A 20,007-nucleotide genomic window follows, 5' to 3' on the forward strand; every position below is an offset into this window, starting at 1 on the left:
TTGAAGGAGAGAGAGAGGCTGTGGGGTACACGCTAAGTCCAGTAGCTGAAAGTAATTAACAGACTGGGTTTTGTGTTCAGTGATCCCGGGCTTGTTACCAATACCAGCAAAGATGAAGCCATGGAATTAAAGGGACAGTGGATACTGTCTCACTGTGAGCGAGTCAGAATGAGAAGCTTCAACAGCAGCCGATGTTTCACAAAGGGAGACCTCACCAGACCAAAGGACATTGGTGGCGTTTAATGGGCTGTTTGTGTCACTGGGCTACAGGAGGCTATTTGTGACAGAAGGAAAGCTGGTCACAACAAACAAACAGTTTATCGGCCTGTCCAGGGCCCACTCTGACCCCCACCTTCTCTCTCTCACGATTGATGGACATTGCTTCAGTAATTGCTCCTCTGACCTTTCCTCGCTTGTCCCTCCTACATCCCTAATACACGGCCCGACACAATCTCCCTCCCGCTACATCCTCACTGTGCTGGAATCCACACCAGTTTCCACATTTGTTCCTTGTTCTCTCCCTGGATCCTGAAACTACAGCACTCACTCTTCCCCTCCTGAAGTCTACAGTCTCCAAAACTGAAGCTTGGTGGCCATCAGTCCTGACTCCTTGATTTACCTCCCCTTCTTTCCTCCTCTTTCCCCCCTTGGTTGTGTTCCACTGTGGGCCTTGGGCCTTTCCCTGGGATTCTCAGTATGAACAGTGGGATGTGTGTTGAGACAGGATGTCCCAGCTCACCACCTTTAAAGGGACAAGGAGAGGACCGCTGGGCTGAATGGCCCTGCTTTATGACATCACTGCAGTGCCTAGCAACCACCTTCCCTGAGCTCTGCTCATTATGGGCTGGGTTTAGCTCAGTGCTGTTGCAGAAAGGGAAACAGGAGCAGGTTTCGGCCCGTGTGGAGCCCAGGATTGATGGGGAGAGGTACAGGATCAATTTATACCTTATTGAGAGAGAAATGTCAGTGTTGCGGACACTTACTTTCCCTCAGTATCTGTGTCGGGGAGCGACAGATGGGTTCACTCTGTATCTAACCCGTACTGTGCCCGACTGGAGAGTGTTTGATGCTGGGCACGAGGTGCTCAGCTCGATGAGCACAACATTTAACCCGAAGATGATCGGATATCCCATCAGCTTCTCCCCTGGACACAGTTCCTGAAGGACAGGGAGTGTCTAATAATTTGGCTGGTGTCCTTGATCAAATTTAAACACCTCACTCATCTCTTTTTAAAAATTCCTTCATGGAATGTGGGCATCGCCTCTCATCTCTCATTCTTTTAAATGCTAGAGAATATAGGCCTGGTCTACTCCATCTCGCATAGGACATTCCCTCTGATCCCAGGAATCAGTCTGGTAAGCCTTCTTTGAACTCCCTCTATAGCAAGTTTATCTTTCCTTAGGTAAGGAAACCAAAACTGTGCATAATACTCCAGGTGCGTTTTCACCAGGGCCCTGTATAATTGCAGTAAGACATCTTTACTCTTATACTCAAATCCTATTGTAATAAATGCCAGTATTGTTATGTTCATAATAAAGCAATATAACTGAGTACTGTAGACAATGAGTAAGTGTGACCTTAGCTCCTTTATTCAAACTCCAGAGTGTTGGTAGAGCATGGGAGGCTTGCTTATATACAGTGCTCCCAAGGGATGTTGGGATCCATTGGGACTCCAACAGGTATTCCCTCTGGTAGTGGTATGATACAGGTTGCATAGGGTTGCATACATAACATCACTCCCTCCCAAAGTCAATTATGCACTTATTTACAGGGTGAGACGATCTGGGGCTTTTCGCTCCCTTGTCGATCGTCTCGGTACAAATGCAGGTATGGGTGAGTTGGTTTGTTCTTCGCTGGGCAGCTGGCCTTGCTTGGCAGCTGGGGATCGTGAGTTCAGCTTTGTGGTCAAACGTGATTTTGGTTGCCACTTATGTGTGTGTGTTGGAGGGTCGAAGTTGGTCGTATCGTCTTCGGGTAGTTCATGGCTGTCTGTGAATCGCAGTTTGGTTTGGTCCAAATGCTTTCTGCAAGTTAGTCCATTGGCAAGTTTGACTACACCCTTCTTTGGCAATGACAGTGCCAGCAAGGCATTAGGGACCATGTCCACAGCTGAGTACAAAGACAGGGTCATTGACTCCAATATCGCATAACAAGTTTGTGCGATTATGGTACATGCTTTGTCGATGCCGCATGTCCTCAACATGATCATGGAGATCAGGATGGACAAGGGAGAGCCTTGTTTTGAGCACCCTTTTCATGAGCAGCTCGGATGGGGAACCCTGGTGAGTGAGTGGGGTCTGGTGCAGTAGCTGAGCAGGACTCGGGACAGGCGGGTCTGCAGGGAGCCTTCGGACACATGTTTCAAGCTTTGCTTGATGGATTGGACTGCCCGTTCTGCCTGACCGTTGGATGTGGGCTTGAACGGGGCAGATGTGACGAGCTTGATCCCATTGTGGGTCATGAATTCCTTGAATTCAGCACTGGTGAAGCACGGCCCATTGTCGCTGACAAGGACGTCAGGCAGGCCATCCATGGCAAACATGGCTCTTAGGCTTTCAATGGTGGCAGTGGACGTACGTACAGACATTATTACACACTCAATCCATTTTCAATAAGCAACCACAACAACCAAAAACATTTTGCCTAGAAACGGGCCCGCAAAGTCAACGTGAATCTTAGACCACGGTTTGGAGGGCCATGACCACAAACTTAGCGGTACCTCCTGGGTGCTTTGCTCAGTTTGAGAGCAAGTATTTCATTGGCGCATGCATGACTCCAAACCTGAGTCGATGCCGGGCCACCACGCATGGGATCTGGCTATAGCTTTCATCATTATGCCTGGATGGGTACTATGTAGCTCGCGTATGAACGTTTCCCTGCATTTCTTCGGCAAAACCACGTGATTGCCCCATAAAAGACATTTTGTGGACATTTCATCTTTGCGCCACTGGAACGGCATGATCTCTTCACGCATCTCCGCTAGGACGCTGGACCAGCTCCCATGGAGGACACAAGTTTTTATAAGGGGCAGTATAGGATCCTGGCTGGTCCAGATCCTGATCTGGCGGGCTGTAATGGGTGACTTTTCATTTTCGAATGCATCCAGCACCAAGAGCAAGTCTGCAGGTAGTGCCATTTCCACCCTGTTGGTGGGCAATGGTAGCCGACTGAGAGCATCAGCGCAGTTCTGTGTGCCTGGTCTGTGGTGGATTACATAGTTATATGCAGACAGCGTAAGTGCCCATCTTTGGATGTGGGCAGAGGGTTTGGTATTAATCCCTTTGTTCTCGAAGAATAGCGATATGAGTGGCTTATGGTTGGTTTCTAAATCAAACTTGAGACCAAACAGATATTGGTCCATTTTTGTCACCCCGTAAATGCATGCCAGAGCTTCTTTTTCAATCATGCTGTAGGCCCTTTCGGACTTGGACAACTCCAAGATGCATAGGCGACCGGTTACAATGTTCCCGATTAATATACTTGTAACACACACTCGACCCCACATGAAGACGCATTGCAAGCTTGTACTAAATGTTTACATGGGTTATACAGAACAAGCAGTTTGTTGGAATATAACAGATTTCTGGCTTTCTCAAAAGCAGCCTCTTGTGATTTCTCCCATACCCAGTCATCTCCCTTGTGTAGCAGCACATGTATGGGTTCAAGCATGGTGCTTAACCCAGGTAGGAAATTATTAAATAGTTGAGGAGTCCCAGGAACGATCGCAGCTCTGTCACGTTCTGTGGTCTCGGCACGTTCTTGATGGCCTCCGCCTTGGCGTCGGTGTGTCTGATGCCATCTGCCGTGATATTTCTCCTCAAGAATTCGACCTCTGGTGGCAGCAAAACACACTTCGAGCTTTTCAACCTGAGCCCCACGCTGACTTAGAATCTCTTCCAGGTTCTTCAAGTGTTCGATGGTGTCCCGACCTGTGACCAGTATGTCATCCTGGAAAACCACGGTGCACGGAACCAACTTTAGCAGGCTCTCCATGTTCCTATCAAAAATTGTCGTGGCCGATCGAATCCCAAACGGACCTCTATTGTAGATGAACAGACCTTTGTGTGTGTTGATGCAGGTGAGGCCTTTCGAATATTCCGCCAGCTCCTGCGTCATGTAGGCCGTGGTCAGGTCCAACTTGGTTAACGTCATCCTCCAGCCAGGGCCGCAAATAGGTAATTTGCCTTGGTTAGCGAGTACTGATCTTGTAGCGAAAAACAGTTAATCATTACTTTATAGCCCCCACAAATTCTGACCATGATATTGCCTTTGAGAACTGGAACAATCGGACTGGCCCACGCGTTGACCTCCACCTTGGCGATGATGCCTTCTCGCTGCAGCCTGTCCAGCTCCATTTCCACTTTCTCTCGCATCATATATGGCACTGCTCGTGCCTTGTGGTGGATGGGTCATATATCGGGAACCAAGTGGATCTGCACCTTCGCCCCTGAGAAACTTCTGATGCCTGCCTCAAACAACAACGGGAACTTGCTCAGAACCTCGCCACATGAGACATAGTCGGTGGACGAGAGCGCTGGGATGTCATCCCAGTTCCCGTGGATTTTTCACAGCCAGCTTCTGCCGAACAGTGTGGGCCCATCTCCTGCTACAATCCATAGTGGGAGTTCGTGCACTGCTCCATCATAGGAGACTTTTACTGCGGCGCTGCCAATTACAGGGACAAGCCCTTTAGTGTAAGTTCTTAGCTTGGTATGAATGGAGCTAAGTTTGGGCCTGTGTGCCTTGTTGACCACATCGTGTCGAAGACCTTTTTGCTCATGATAGACTGCCTCACACCCATGTCCAGTGCCATGGATACTGGAAATCCATCCATTTCGACGTTTAGCATGATCGGTGGACATTTCGTGGTGAAGGTGTGTACCCCGTACACTTCTGCCTCCTCGGTTCGAGTCTCTAGTTCAGTTTGATCCACCATGGATCGTACTCCTCTGCAACGTGGTGGTTAGCAGAGTTCGCAGCTCGTCTGCACATTCGCTGGAGGTGTCCCATTGTTCCACAGCATAGTGTTTGAAGCGGCATTGATGGGCTCGGTGATCACCTCCGCAGCACCAACAAGATGTTAACTGCCTCGCATTAACATTTGATGGTAGATTCTGGGTCATCTGAGGGCGTGCAGCTGCAGGTGTGTACCTTCTGCCACATGCATTCCTGTCTGAAAACGACGTTACTTTGTGTACAGTACTTGCCAAAACCTCTATGTTGCAAAATTTGTTTCATGTTATCGCAGGTGAACATAATGCCTGGGCTATCGTTATGGCTTTGCTCAGGTTCGGTGTTTCAACAGTCAATAGTTTGCGAAGGATAACCTCATGGCCAATACCAAACGTCAAAGAAGTCTCTTAGCATTTGTTCAAAAAATGCATCGAATTCGCAATGTCCTGCACGGCGCCTTAGACGTAGCTCACCACTTCCTGGCCTTCAGACCGTTGATATGTGTAAAATCGATACTTTGCCATCAGAACGCTTTCCTTCAGATTTAGATGCTCCTGGACCAGCATACACAGTTCTTCATACAATGTGGTTGTTGGTTTCACCGGAGCTAGAAGATTCTTCATGAGGCCATAGGTTGTTGACCCACAGACGGTGAGGAGGATCGCCCTTCGTTTGGCACCATTCTCATCCCCTTCCAGCTCATTGGCCACGAAATAATGGTCGAGTCGCTCCACGCAGGCCTCCCAATCGTCCCCTTCTGAGAATTTCTCCAGGATACCAACAGTTCTCTGCATTTTCGCGTGATTGTTTGTTATCTCATTGCTTTATTATGAACATAAAAACTGGCAATGTGACTGAGTACTGTAGACATGAGTAAGTGTGACCTTAGCTCCTTTATTCAAACTCGAGTAATGGTACAGCATGGGAGGCTTGCTTCGGTGCTCCCAAGTGATGCTCGGACCCCACCAGTTACAGCCTGCCAACCCGAAAATGACCTGTTTATTCCTCCTCTCCGTTTTCCAATCATTAATCCTTGCAAGTATTTCACACCCAATCCCATGAGCCATAATTTTGTTTAATAATCTCTTTTGTGGCACCCCATTGAATTCCTTCTGTAAATCTAAATATACCACATCCAGTGGTTTCCCCCTTATCTATCCTGCTAGCTAGCACAAAAAATGTTAACAGATTTTCAAGGACAATTTCCCTTTCAGAAATCCGTGTTAATGCTGCCCAATCCTGTTATTAATTCCGAAATGCCCTGTTACTACGTACTTAATAATAGATTTTAGCATTTTCCTGACTACTGATGTCAGGACTACCGGCACTGCAAGGGTTTGATACAAAGTAAATCCCATTCCATCATGTCCCAAACACAACCAGGATTGATACAGAGTAAATCTCAGTCTACAGTATCCAAAACACTCGCAGGGCAGTTACATACGGATTAGATACAGAGTAAAGCTCCCTCTACACTGTCCCATCAAACTCTCCCAGGGCAGGTACAGTACAGGTTAAGTCCAGCATAAAACTCTCTCTGAACAGTTCCATGAAAAGTCACAGGGCAGCTCCAGCATGGGTTAAATGCAGAGTAACTTCTCCCACTACACTGTTCCATCAAACACTCACAGAACAGGTACAGCATGGGTTAGATACAGTGTAAAGCTCCCTCAACACTGCCCCATCAACCACTCCCAGGGCAGGTTTTGCATTGGTTAGATACCAAGTAAAGCTCCCTTTACACTGTCCAAATAAACACTCCTAGGGCAGGTACAGCACAATTACGATACAATATAATTATCTCTCTAACTTCACTCTACAATTGTACAGGGCCTTGATGAGACCACACCTGGAGTACTGTGCACAGTTTTGGTCTCCTTTTCTAAGGAAGGATATACTTGCCTTGCTTAGATAAAGAGTAAAGCTCCCTTAACATTGTCTCACCTGACATTCCAAGGGCAGGAATAGGCCACTTGGCCCCTCGAGCCTGCTCCGCCATTTAATAGAATCCTGGCTGATTTGATCATGGACTCAGCTTCACTTCCCTCCCTGCTCCCCATAACCATTTATTCCCTTATCGATCAAAAATCTGTCTATATCTGCCTTAAATGTATTCAATGACCCAGCCTCCACAGCTCTCTGGGGCAGAGAATTCCAAAGATTTACAACCCTCAGAGAAGAAATGGGCGGCCTCTTATTTGGAGACTCTGTCCCCTGGTTTTGTTTTCCCCTATGAATGGAAATATCCTCTCTGTATCCACCTTGTCGAGCCCACTCATTATCATATATGCCCAACCTATCTTCATAATTCAACCGCCTCATCTCCAGAATCAATCTAGTGAACCTTCTCTGAACAGCCTCCAATGCAAGTCTATCCTTCCTTAAATACAGAGACCAAAACTGGAAGTAGTACTCTAGGTGTGGCCTCACCGATACCGTGTACAGTTGTAGAAGTACTTCTCTGCTTTTATACTCTATCCCCCTTGCAATAAAGGCCAACATTCCATTTGCCTTCCTGATTATTGCCATAGCTGCATACTAACTTTTTGTGTTTCATGCACAACGACCCCTAGATCCCACTGCACTGTAGCATTTTGCAATTTTTCTCCATTTCTATTAAAATTTGCTTTTCTGTCTTATCTGCCAAGGTAGATAACCACATATTTTCCCACATTGTACATCATCTGCCAAAATTTTGCCCACTCACTTAGCCTGTCTATATCTCTTTGCAAAATTTTTGTGTCCTCACTATTTGCTTTCCCACCCATCTTTGCATCATCAGCAAACTTGGCTGCATTACACTTGGTCCCTTCATCCAGGACATTAATATAGATTGTAAATAGTTGAGGACCCAGCACCGATCCTTGTGGCACCCCACTAGTCACTGTTTGCCAATAGAAAAATGATCCATTTATCCCGACTCAGATACAAAGTAAAGCTCCATCTCCACTGCCCCATCAAACATTCCCAAGGCAGGTACAGTACGGGCTAGAAAAAGAGTGAAGCTCCCTCTACACTGTCCCATGAAACACTCGCAGGGCAGGTACAGCACAGATTAGATACACAGTGAGGATCGCTATACACTTTCCCACTGGACATTCCCATGGCAGGGACTGCACAGGTTAGATACAGAGTAAAGTTTCCTCTACACTGTCCCATCAAGCACTCCCAGGGCAGGTACAGTACAGGTTAGATACACAGTGAGGATCGCTATACACTTTCCCACTGGACATTCCCATGGCAGGGACTGCACAGGTTAGATACAGAGTAAAGTTTCCTCTACACTGTCATATCAAGCACTCCCAGGGCAGGTACTGCTTTGATTAGATACAGAGTAAAGCTCCCTCTACACTTTCCAAATAAACACTCCTAGGACAAGTACAGCATAATTTAGATAAAGGGTAACCCTCTCAAACCTCACTCTATAATTGTACAGGGCCTTGGTGAGACCACACCTGGAGTACTGTGCACAGCTTTGGTCACCTTATCTAAGGAAGGATATACTTGCCTTGCTTAGATATAGAGTAAAGCTCCATCAACATTGTCCCACCAGACATTCCATGGGCAGGTACAACACAGGCTAGATATGGAGTATATCTCCCTCTACCCTGTCACAAGCATTCTAGAGTAGATACTGCATTGGTTAGATATAGAATAAAGCTCCCTCTACACTGACCCATAAAACACTCCAGGGCAGGTACAGAATAAATCTTCCTTTACATTGTCACATCAAACACTCCCAAGGCAACTACAGCGCGGGATAGATAAAGTGTAAAGCTCTCTCTAGTCTGCCGCATCAAACACTCCCAGAACAGGTACAACATGGTTTAAATATTGATTAAATCTCCCTCCATACTGTTCCACCGGACATTCCCAGGGCAGGTACAGCATGCGTTAGGTACAGAGTAAAGCTCCCTCAACACTGTCCCATCAGATATTCCAAGGGCAGGTACAACACTGGTTAGGTATGGAATATTTCTCCCTGTACACTGTCCAAAGCATTCCAGGGTAGATACAGAATTGGTTAGATCCAGAATAATGCTCCATCTACACAGTCCCATCAAACACTCCCAGGGCAAGTAGAGCACGGGATAAATACAGAGTAATCTCTCCCTCTGCATTGTCCCAACATACAATCCCAGGGCAGGTACAGCACGGATTAGATACAGAGTAAAGCTCTCTGTACACTTTCCCAACAGACAACCCCAGGGCAGGTACAGCACAGGGTAGATTATAAGAAATAGGAGCAGGAGCAGGCCACTTGGTACCTCGAGCCCTCTCTGCCATTTAATAAAAGCATGGCTGATCTGATCTTGGGCTCAACTCCAGGTCCCTGCCCGCTTCCCATAACACTTTATTCCTTTATCCCTCAAAATCTTTCCATCTACCTCTTTAATATATTCAATGGCCCAGCCTCCACAGCTCTGTGGGGCAGAAATTCCATAGATTTACAACTCTTAGAGAAGAAATTCCATCTCATTTCAGTTTCAAATGGGTGGCCTCTTGTTCTGAGACTATGTCCCCTAGTTTTAGTTTTCCCTATAAGTGCAAAAATCCTCTCTGCATTCACCTTGTCGAGCCTCATTATCCTATATGTTTCGATAAGATCACCGCTCATTCTTCTGAACTCCAATGGGTACAACAAGCCCAACCTATCTTAATAAGTCAACCCCCTCATCTCTAGAATCAACCTGGTGAACCTTCTCTGAACAGCCTCCAAAGCAAGTATATCCTTCGTTAAATACAGAGACCAAAACTGTATGCAGTACTCTAGGTGTGGCCTCACCAATATCCTGTACAGTTGTAGCAGGACTTCCCTGCATTTATACTCTATCCACCTTGCAATAAAGGTCAAGATTCCATTTGTCTTCCTGATTACTTGCTGTACCTACATACTAAATTTTTGTGTTTCATGCACAAGGACCTCAAGTTGTGACTGTATTGCAGCACTTTGCAATGTTTCTCCATTTAAATTATAATGTGTTTTTCTATTTTTTTCTGCCCCAGTGGATAAGCTCACATGTTCCCACATTACACTCCATATGCCAAATTTTTGCCCACTCAATTAGCTTGTCTATATCCCTTTGCAGATTATTGTGTCCTCTTCACATGTTTCTTTCCCACCCATCATTGTATCATCAGCAAACCTTGCTAGATTACTCTCGGTCCCTTCATCCAAGTCATTAATATAGATTGAGGACTGAGCACTGATGCCTATGACAATGCTGGAGCTAGTTTGCCAATAGAAAAATTACCGATTTATCCTGACTCAGATACAAGTAAAGCTCCATCTACACTGTCCCATCAAACACTCCCAGGGAAGGTACTGCATTGGTGAGATACGAAGTAAAGCTCCTTCTACACATTCCAAACAAACACTTCTAGGGCAAGTGCAGCTTAATTTAGATAAAGGGTAACCCTCTCAAATCTCACTCTACATTTGTGCAGGGCCTTGGTGAGACCACACTTGGAGTGCTGTGCACACTTTTGGTCTCCTTATCTCAGGAAGGATATACTTGCCTTGCTTAGATACCGCATAAAGTTTCCTCAACACTGTCCACCAGACATTTCAAGAGCAGGCACAACACAGGTTAGATACGGTGTATATCTCCCTCTACCCTGCCCCAAGCATTCCAGAGTAGATACTGCATTGGTTGGATAAAGAGTGAAGCTCCCTCTACACTGTCCCATTATAGATTCCCAGGGCAGATGCAACACAGTTTAGATGCTGTGTCACCGGACATTCCCAGGCAGATGCAGCATGGGTTACATAAAGATTAAATCTCCCTCTAGCCTGTCCCAAGCACTCCCAGGTTAGGTACTGCTTTGATTAGGTACATAGTGAATCTCCCTGTATGCCGTCCCATCAAACACTGCAGAACAGGTACAGCACGGGTTAGATACAGAGTAAAGCTCCCTGGAGACTGTTCCATCAAATCTAATTGGAATGGGGATCAGGCTCGGAGGGGCCCGGTGGCCCACTCCAGCTTCTATGCCTCATGCTCTTATGTATCCAGCATGCTCTGCGGGGAAGAATGTGCCACACCCAGACTACAGGAGCTCAATGCGCAGGCGCGGCCCTGGCTGTGTTTGGAGCATGCGCGGTGCGTGTAATGGCGGAGGAGACAAGATTTGAATGGGCTCCTCAAAAGTGTCCTTTTTAGCGGGGCGGAGGGGACCAATGGGCCAGCGGGGAGTCGGAGAGGCTTCATAAACAACCGGTGCACGCCGCAAGCCCGGAACAGTAACCGGAATATCGGCGGTTGCAGCTGCGGGGCTTTCTCCAGGTCACAGGCCCAGGCTAACGGCGGCCATGTTCGTACAGGAAGGCAGGTTCAGCGCTCCGCCATCTTGATTCAGTGAGTAGCACCGCGCATGCGCAGCTATCTTGGTACAGGAACAAAGTGAATGATGTTGTTGTCTGGAACTGAACCCAGCCAGAGTCAGTACCTTCAGGGGAGGGGAACCAGTGAGTGTAGAACTGAACCCAGCCAGAGTCAGTACCTTCAGGGGAGGGGAACCAGTGAGTGTAGAACTGAACCCAGACAGAGTCAGTACCTTCAGAGGAGGGGAACCAGTGTATGTAGAACTGAACCCAGCCAGAGTTAGCACCTTCAGGGGAGGGGAACCAGTGAGTGTAGAACTGAACCCAGCCAGAGTCAGTACCTTCAGGGGAGGGGAACCAGTGAGTGTAGAGCTGAACCCAGTCAGAGTCAGTACCTTCAGGGGAGGGGAACCAGTGAGTGTAGAACTGAACCCAGACAGAGTCAGTACCTTCAGGGGAGGGGAACCAGTGAGTGTAGAACTGTACCCAGCCAGAGTCAGTACCTTCAGGGGAGGAGAGGGGAACCAGTGAATGGAACACAATCCAGCCAGAGTCAGCACTTAAGGGGAGGGTAACATAAGAACATAAGAAATAGGAGCTCGAGTAGGCCACACGGCCCATCGAGCCTGCTCCGCCATTTAATAGGATCATGGCTTAATAGGACTCGGGTCCACCTCCCTGCCCACTCCCCATAACCCTTTAATCCATTATCGGACAAGAAACTGTCAATCTCTTAAAGTTATTCAATAACCCAGCTTCCACAGCTCTCTGAGGCAGTGAATTCCACAGATTCACAATGCTCTTGGAGAAGGAATTGTTCCTCATCTCAGTTTTAAATGGGAGGTCCCTTATTCTAAGTTTATGCTCCCTAGTTCTAGTCTCCCCTATCAGTGGAAACATCCTCTCTGCATCGACCTTGTCAAGCTGCTTCAAAACCTTAAACGTTTCGATAAGATCACCTCTCATTCTTCTGAATTCCAATGAGTAGAGGCCCAAGCTCCTCAAACGTTTCTCATAAGTCAACACCTCATCTCCGGAATCAACTTAGGAACCTTCTCTGTACTGCCTCCCAAGCAAGTATATCCTTTCATAAATGTGGAAACCAAAACTGCACGCAGTATTCTAAGTGTGGCCTCACTAATACCCTGTATGACAGTGGCAAGACTTCCCTGCTTTTATACTCCATCCCCTTTGCAATAGAGGCCAAGATTCCATTGGCTTTCCTGTTCACTTGCTGTACCTGCGTACTAAGCTTTTGTTTCGTGCACAAGTACCCCCAGGTCCCACAGTACTGTTGCACTTTGCAATTTTTCTCCATTTAAATAATAACTTGCTCTTTGATTTTTTTTTCTGCCAAAGTGCATGACCTAACACTTTCCTACATTTTACTCCATCTGCCAAATTTATGCCCACTCTCTTAGCCTGCCTATGTCTTTTGCAGATTTTTTGTGTCCTCCTCACACATTGCTTTTCCTCCCATCTTTGTATCATCACTGTAGTGAAAATTTTTAGAAACACCGCTTTATGCATTCTGGCGATGTTAAAATGGTCAAATATACTCTGCTGATTCTGAGTCATGGGGATAGAAGAAGTTGGACAAAGTATGGTTGCAGTGCAAACAGATGTATGCATGTTTTTTCTCTGATGAGGAGGAACCGAATGCCCTAAACGCTGACCTCAGGGTCCCATGTACTTTATTGTGAAAGGTTTTTCTTCTTCCATTGTAACCAGAATGACGCACGTGATTGTGGGTTGTGAGATTAAATATGGAACGGCCGGGCGAGTTCGGGGGCAAGAGGCTGCGGAGCTTTTAGACGGATCTCCAACTCGGCCGAGTCTCTGTATACATATAATAAACTTGTGTGTTTTCCACTTGAGCAGAAAGGTGTCTGAGTCATATTCTTTAATATAAATTCCACCCCAACAATTTGGCTACATTACACTCGGTCCTTTCTTCCAAGTCGTTAATGTAGATTGTAAATAGATGGGGTCCCAGCACTGATCCCTGTTGCACCAACACTAGTTACTGATTGCCAACCCGCGAATGAACCATTTATCCCGACTCTCTGTTTTCTGTTAGTTAGCCAATCCTCTATCCATGCTAATATATTACCCCCAACCCATGCTTTTTTTATCTTGTGTGGTAACCTTTTATGTGGCACCTTGTCAATGCCTTCTGGAAGTCCAAATACACCACATCCACTGGTTCCCCTTTATCCACCCTGTTTATTACATTGGTGGAGCCCAGATGATATTGGACAGGAGACGGTCGGTTGTCGGTGCGGGGCAGGAATTGGAGATGTAAGTGGGCTGGTGAGCCTCATAAACACCTGCTTTAGGTCCCAGGCCCCAATCACAGGCCACAGGCCCTGGGATGGCCCCGTGGTGACAGGCCCGGGTCAGCCGGGTCACTGGCCGCCATCTTGGACGGTTCATGGCGCATGTGCGGCCACCTTGTTGCAGGAACCAAGACATTCAGCAAAACATCAAATGCTAATATTTGTGTGTTGGGGTCCGGCCAAATATCAGCCAACGCTCCTCATACACCTCTGCAGGGAATTCCACAGGTTAACAACTCTCTGAGTGAAGAGGTTTCTCCTCATCTCAGTCCTAATTGCCCTACCGCTTATCCTAAGACTATCTCCCCTGGTTCTGGACTTCCCCAACATCGGGAACGATCTACCCGCATCTAACCTGTCCAGTCCCGTCAGAATCTTAAACGTTTCTATGAGATACCCTCTCATCCTTCTAAACTCCATTGAATAAAGGCCCAGTTGATCCAGTTTCTCCTCATATGACAGTCCAGCCATTCCGGGAATCAGTCTGGTGAACCTTCGCTGCACTCCCTCAACAGCAAGAACGTCCTTCCTCAGATTAGGAGACCGAAACGGAACACAATATTCCAGGTGAGGCCTCACTAAGACCCTGTACAACTGCAGTAAGAACTCCATGCTCCTATACTCAAATACCCGAGCTATGAAGGCCAACATACCATTTGCCTTCTTCACTGCCTGTTGCACCTGTATGTCAACCTTCAATGACTGATGAACCATGACACCCAGGTCTCGTTAGACCTCCCCTTTTCCTAATCTGCCGCCATTCAGATAATATACTGCCCCAGTGTTTTTGCCCCCAAAATGGATAACCTCACATTTATCCACATTATACTGCATCTGCCATGCATCTGCCCACTCACCTAACCTGTCCAAGTCACCATGCAGCCTCTTAGCGTCCCCCTCACAGCTCACACCGCCACCCAGTTTAGTGTCATCTGCAAACTTGGAGATATTACACTCAATTCCTTCATCCAAATCATTGATGTATATTGTAAAGAGCTGGGGTCCCAGCACTGAGCTCTGCTGCACTCCACTAGTCACTGCCTGCCATTCTGAAAAGGACCCGTTTATCCCGACTCTCTGCTTCCTGTCTGCCAACCAGTTATCTATCCACATCAGTACATTACGCCCAATACCATGTGCTTTTACTTTGCACACCAATTTCTTGTGTGGGACCTTGTCAAAAGCCTTCTGAAAGTCCAAATACACCACATCCACTGGTTCTCCCTTGTCCACTCTGCTAGTTACATCCTCAAAAATTCCAGAAGATTTGTCAACCATGATTTCCCTTTCACAAATCCATGCTGACTTGGACCGATCCTGTCACTGCTTTCCAAATGCCCTGCTGTTTCATCTTTAATAATTGATTCCAACATTTTCCCCACTACTGATGTCAGGCTAACTGGTCTATAATTATTTGTTTTCTCTCTCCCACCTTTTTAAAAAAGTGGTGTTACTTTAGCTACCCTCCAGTCCATAAGAACTGATCCCGAGTCGATAGAATATTGGAAAATGACCACCAATGCATCCACTATTTCTCGGGCCACTTCCTTAAGTACTCTGGGAAGCAGACTATCAGGCCCTGGGGATTTATCAGCCTTCAATCCCATCAATTTGCCTAACACAATTTGCTGCCTAATAAGGATATCCATCAGTTCCTCCTTCTCACTAGACCCTCGGTCCCATCGTACATTCGGAAGGTTATTCGTGTCTTCCTTCGTGAAGACAGAACCGAAGTATTTGTTCTATTGGTCTGCCATTTCTTTGTTCCCCATTATAAATTCACCTGAATCCGACTGCAAGGGACCTACGCTTGTCTTCACTAATCTTTTTCTCTTCACATATTTACAGAAGCTTTTATGTTCCAAGCAAGCTTCCCCTCCTAATGAAACCCTTAGTCCTCCCCTGTTGAATTCTAAATTTCTCCCAGTCCTCAGGTTTGCTGCTTTTTCTGGCCAAGTTATGTGCCTCTTCCTGGGTTTTAACACAATCCTTAATTTCCCTTGTTAGCCACGGTTGAGCAACGTTCTCCGTTCTATTTTTACTCCAGACAGGGATGTACAATTGCTGAAGTTCACCCGCGTGATCTTTAAATGTTTACCATTGCCTATCCACTGTCAACTCTTCAAGTATCCTTGGCCAGTGTGTTCTAGCCAATTCACACCTCAGACCGTCAAAGTTCCCTTTCCTTAAGTTCAGGCCCCTAGTTTCTGAATTACCTGTGACACTCTCCATCTTAATGAAGAATTCTACCATATTATGTTACACTTCCCCAAAGGGCCCCGCACAACAAGATTGCGAATTAGTCCCTTCTCATTACACATCACCCAGTCTAGTATTGGTTCCTCAACTTATTGGTCGAGAAACCCATCCCAAATACACTCCAGGAAATCCTCCTCCACCACATTACTACCATGTGGTTAGCCCAATCAATATGTAGATTAAAGTCACCCATGACAACTGCTGTACCACCACTGCACACACCCTTAATTCTTGTTTGATGCTGTCCCCAACCTTACCACTACTAAACAGTGAGACAGACATTGCAGCAAGGGTCTGGTTATTGTGAAAAAACAATTCTAGAAGAACACTGACCCCGACTTGATTTGACCAAGCAGCCCTTTGATGTAGAATCAGACGCACTACCGTTGAACCACGAGGTTTACACAGTAGTTAAGGGATGTTCGTCTATATGAAGGTTCTGCAATACAAGGGACTTTAAAATCCCCGCCCATTAAAATACAGTGAGTAAAATGGGATATGGTTTAACAGTCACATGCAAAATGTGATGTATTGATGCTTGGGGTCACTAGACACCAGGGGGCGCCACTGTCGGAGGTCATCGGGCTGTACGCGCGTGTGCGCAGGCCCTGGTATATAAGAGCGAGTACCATGTCACGTGGGCACTTTGGGAGTAAATAAAGTTGAACCAGGTTTCCAACCGAGTGAGTTAACAGTAACAAGGCTGTCGAGTCATTCTATACATTAGACAAAACACAGGACAAATGATTGAAGTAAGGAGTGTCCCTGAGTTAGCATTTGTTTGATTGTGCAAAAGAAGGTGAGGGGTTAATTAATGATGCTTTCCCGTGAAAGCAAGACAAAAGGTTAAGAAAAAAAGCATACGATGGCTGTCAGGTGAGCGCTGCTTGTGATACCTGGTGGGAATGGGCGGGAATTTTACAGCCCCTTGTATTGCAGAACCTTCATATAGACGAACATCTCCAGCTCGCTGTGTAGGCCTCGTGGCGCAACGGTAGCGCGTCTGACTCCAGATCAGAAGGTTGCGTGTTCAAATCACGTCGGGGTCACTGTTCTTTTGGATATTGTTCTTCCAGAATTAATATTTCATTTGCTGTTTGAAAATAACCAAACCCTTGCTCCAAGGTCTGTCTGACTGCTTCCCCGGTGTCAGGCAGAGATACGCCTGCTGCCCTCATTTATTTCATGTGACAGGACACAAAAGTTCAAAATCAAACTGCAGGTGGCCACACACAGCACTGCATAGTCAGGATGGCCGAGTGGTCGAAGGTGCTGTGTTCAGGTCACTGTCTCCTCTGCACGTGTGTTCAGCTTGAATTCCAATTCTGACAATTATTATCATTAAACGTTGGCTTCACACGCAAAAGGTCCCCGGTGGATCCGTTTTCTTTCACTCAAACTTATCTATTCATTGAAGTGAAATAAAGAGCAATTAAGGAATAACGGAGCCCTTTTGCCAGGAGAAAAATAGCAAATAAAAACAGCAAATGCTGGAAATCTCAGCAGGTCAGGCAGCATATGCAGGGAGACGAAACTCGCCTCCCATTATACATCCACAGCAAGTTTAAACATAATGTTTCTGCCTGGGATTGAACCAGGGACCTTTTGCGTGTAAAGCAAACGTGATAACGACTACACTACAGAAACCTCTGATACAGTAACCCCCACAACGAGAAGCTGACCAGTGAGCTCCCTCTGTGCTGATCAGGAATGTGTTGGCTCACCTTAAACAACTTCTGTCCCACACTCAAAGTTCTCAATCCTTCTCCTCCGCTGCCCTTTACAGAAATGTCACGAATCACCCAGCCACCGTGTTCACTTCCACATCCTCACAGTGGGGCCACAGAGGCTCCTACTGTCTCCCCGCGATCAGCGAACTCACCCAGTTTGTAAAATTAAACCCCGAACACGTGCCCAGCAAAGGGCAGGAGAAGCCAGATAGTCTGTAAGCTTGGTCTATCACAGAAAGTATTGGTATTCATGGTGATTACAGCAATTATTAATCGTCTTACAGACCTCAATTATTTTTATGCAATGAATTGATCGAGGATTGAAACCAGCTTAGTGCACCGGGTATTAACCACTCGACCACCAGGGAAGAGTTACGATACATGTCGAACCAAGTTAGTGTGCCGGGTCTTAACCCCTCGACCACCAGGGAACAGTTACGATACATGTCGATATATTTATATATATTTATATATGAACCTGAATGTCAATGGCTACCTACCTAGACCTCGTGGCGCCCACGGTAGTGCGTCTAACTTTGAGTGAGAGAAACGGTTCCACAGTGACACCTGTCATGTGTTCTACATGGTTTCTGCTTGTACTATTACAAGGTGTGCCACAAGAGGGCACTGCAGTGGGAGACTTGTAGCTTACCTGCACAGGTGTGCCTGGCCTAGTATAAAAGGCAGGCCACCAGGTGTGATCCTCACTCTGTGGTTATCAACAAATGACTCGGGTCACTACAGTTCAAGCACGACACATTGTCTCGTGGAGTCATTATCAGAGCATTTGAAGGTATAACAAGGGAGCCCAAAGCCTCATAAACTGGAAATTCTACCAGAGCGTCGAAGTCATGCTGTAGGTGCCTGGGACAACACATTGCACAAAGTTGTCCACACGTGAAGGCAAAGTGTTTCTTCTACAGAAAGACTGGACATCTTGCGAAGGCATGCCGACTGAAGGTTAAACCTGTTTTTAAAGCTATGAGTCCAGCGTTCAAAGCTATGAGTAGAAATCCCAAGAGACTGCATAGTATGGAAGAACAACAACAGGACGAGGAGATCTTAGAGTTACACATCATCAGGAGCACGAGGTTAACGGACAGCGATTCGGAAAGCATCAAAATCCAAATAGATGTTGCGGGATTCAAGATACCAATGTAAATTGACACGGGTGCATCCGTGAGTGTAATACCGGAGTCACTGTACCGCGACAAATTGAGTGATTTCCAACTGGAGAAACCCAAGATAGAGCTGCGAGGCTACTCGGGAGAGTAAATTCCTGTGGTCGGTCGTATCACTGTACCGGTGAAATATAAAGATCAATTTCAGAACTTGCCTCTAATAGCAGTGAAAGGAGACAAGTCTGCCTTACAAGGAAGAAATTGATTAAGCTCACTGAAGCTGGATTGGAGTAAGATTTTCTGTGTGGAAGCGAGATTTTCATCAACGGATGAGGTTATCAAGAAGTATCCAAAGGTGTTCTGCGAAACGGGCAGTCCGATCCATGGCTTCAAGGCGAGTGTCAGGGTACAGAAGGACGCTAGATTGGTTTACTACAAGCCCCGTTCCGTACCATATGCACTCAAGGAAAAAGTTGAGCAAGAACTCAAAAAACTAGAAGGTGTTAACCGTTACACTGCGGAAACATCTCCACTTTCAGCACCAGATTATCAAAATTAAACCAATGAGATCGGGAGAAAAGTTCCTCGCATGCTAAGGGCAAAATAAATAATTGTCGTTCTACAAAAGAATGAACACACTTCAGCACCAGTTCAGACGGAAATGTTAAGCGAGCAGGTGGACTGCTGAATCGCACTTTTAAGGAGTTGGTGGTGACAAAACAAATGGATTCTGTCTAATGATTCAATATAATAAATGTCTGAAATAGGATTCGAACACTATCTATAGTGATCTGAAAACATCACCTTAGACCACTCGGCCATTATTACTTTTCAGTGTTGTGTGTGGCCACCTGCAGGTTGATTTTGAACTTGAAATAAATGAGGGCAGCAGCCGGATCTGTGCCTGACACCGGGGAAAGAGTGAGACAGACCTTGGAGCAAGGGTCTGGTTATTGTCAAACAGCAAATGAAATATTAATTCTGGAAGAATAACATTGAAACGAAATGTGATCCTGACACCCAGAAACAAGTGTTAAGGCAGAAGGTTAAATGCTGCATCCCTTTCTGCAAAACATTCCTTTCACAAGCATTTCTCTGAACAAAACAGCACAAAACAAAAATGTTCCTTTTAAAGTCATTAAACTCCCGAATTTCCACGCCTTGTGACTCTCCTGAATCAGATGCCTCTAGTTTTGCCGACTCCATCCATATCCCTTTGCTCCAAGGTCTGTCTCCCTGTTTCCCCGGTGTCCGGCAGAGATCCGCCTGCTGCCCTCATT

At 46.3% G+C, this 20,007-nt stretch overlaps 2 non-coding genes across 2 annotated transcripts; one reads left to right on the plus strand and one right to left on the minus strand.

Annotated features, from left to right (window-relative positions):
- Nucleotides 1–16,853: 16,853 nt before the first annotated feature.
- On the plus strand, nucleotides 16,854–16,925 carry trnaw-cca (transfer RNA tryptophan (anticodon CCA)). Its single transcript has one exon. It is a non-coding gene; the product is annotated as a tRNA-Trp (tRNA).
- A 525-nt stretch (nucleotides 16,926–17,450) lies between these two features.
- On the minus strand, nucleotides 17,451–17,523 carry trnav-uac (transfer RNA valine (anticodon UAC)). The gene has a single exon. It is a non-coding gene; the product is annotated as a tRNA-Val (tRNA).
- Between the last annotated feature and the right edge of the window lie 2,484 nt (nucleotides 17,524–20,007).

Source organism: Pristiophorus japonicus, unplaced genomic scaffold, assembly GCF_044704955.1.
Source record: "Pristiophorus japonicus isolate sPriJap1 unplaced genomic scaffold, sPriJap1.hap1 HAP1_SCAFFOLD_71, whole genome shotgun sequence".
NCBI lineage: Eukaryota > Metazoa > Chordata > Chondrichthyes > Pristiophoridae > Pristiophorus > Pristiophorus japonicus.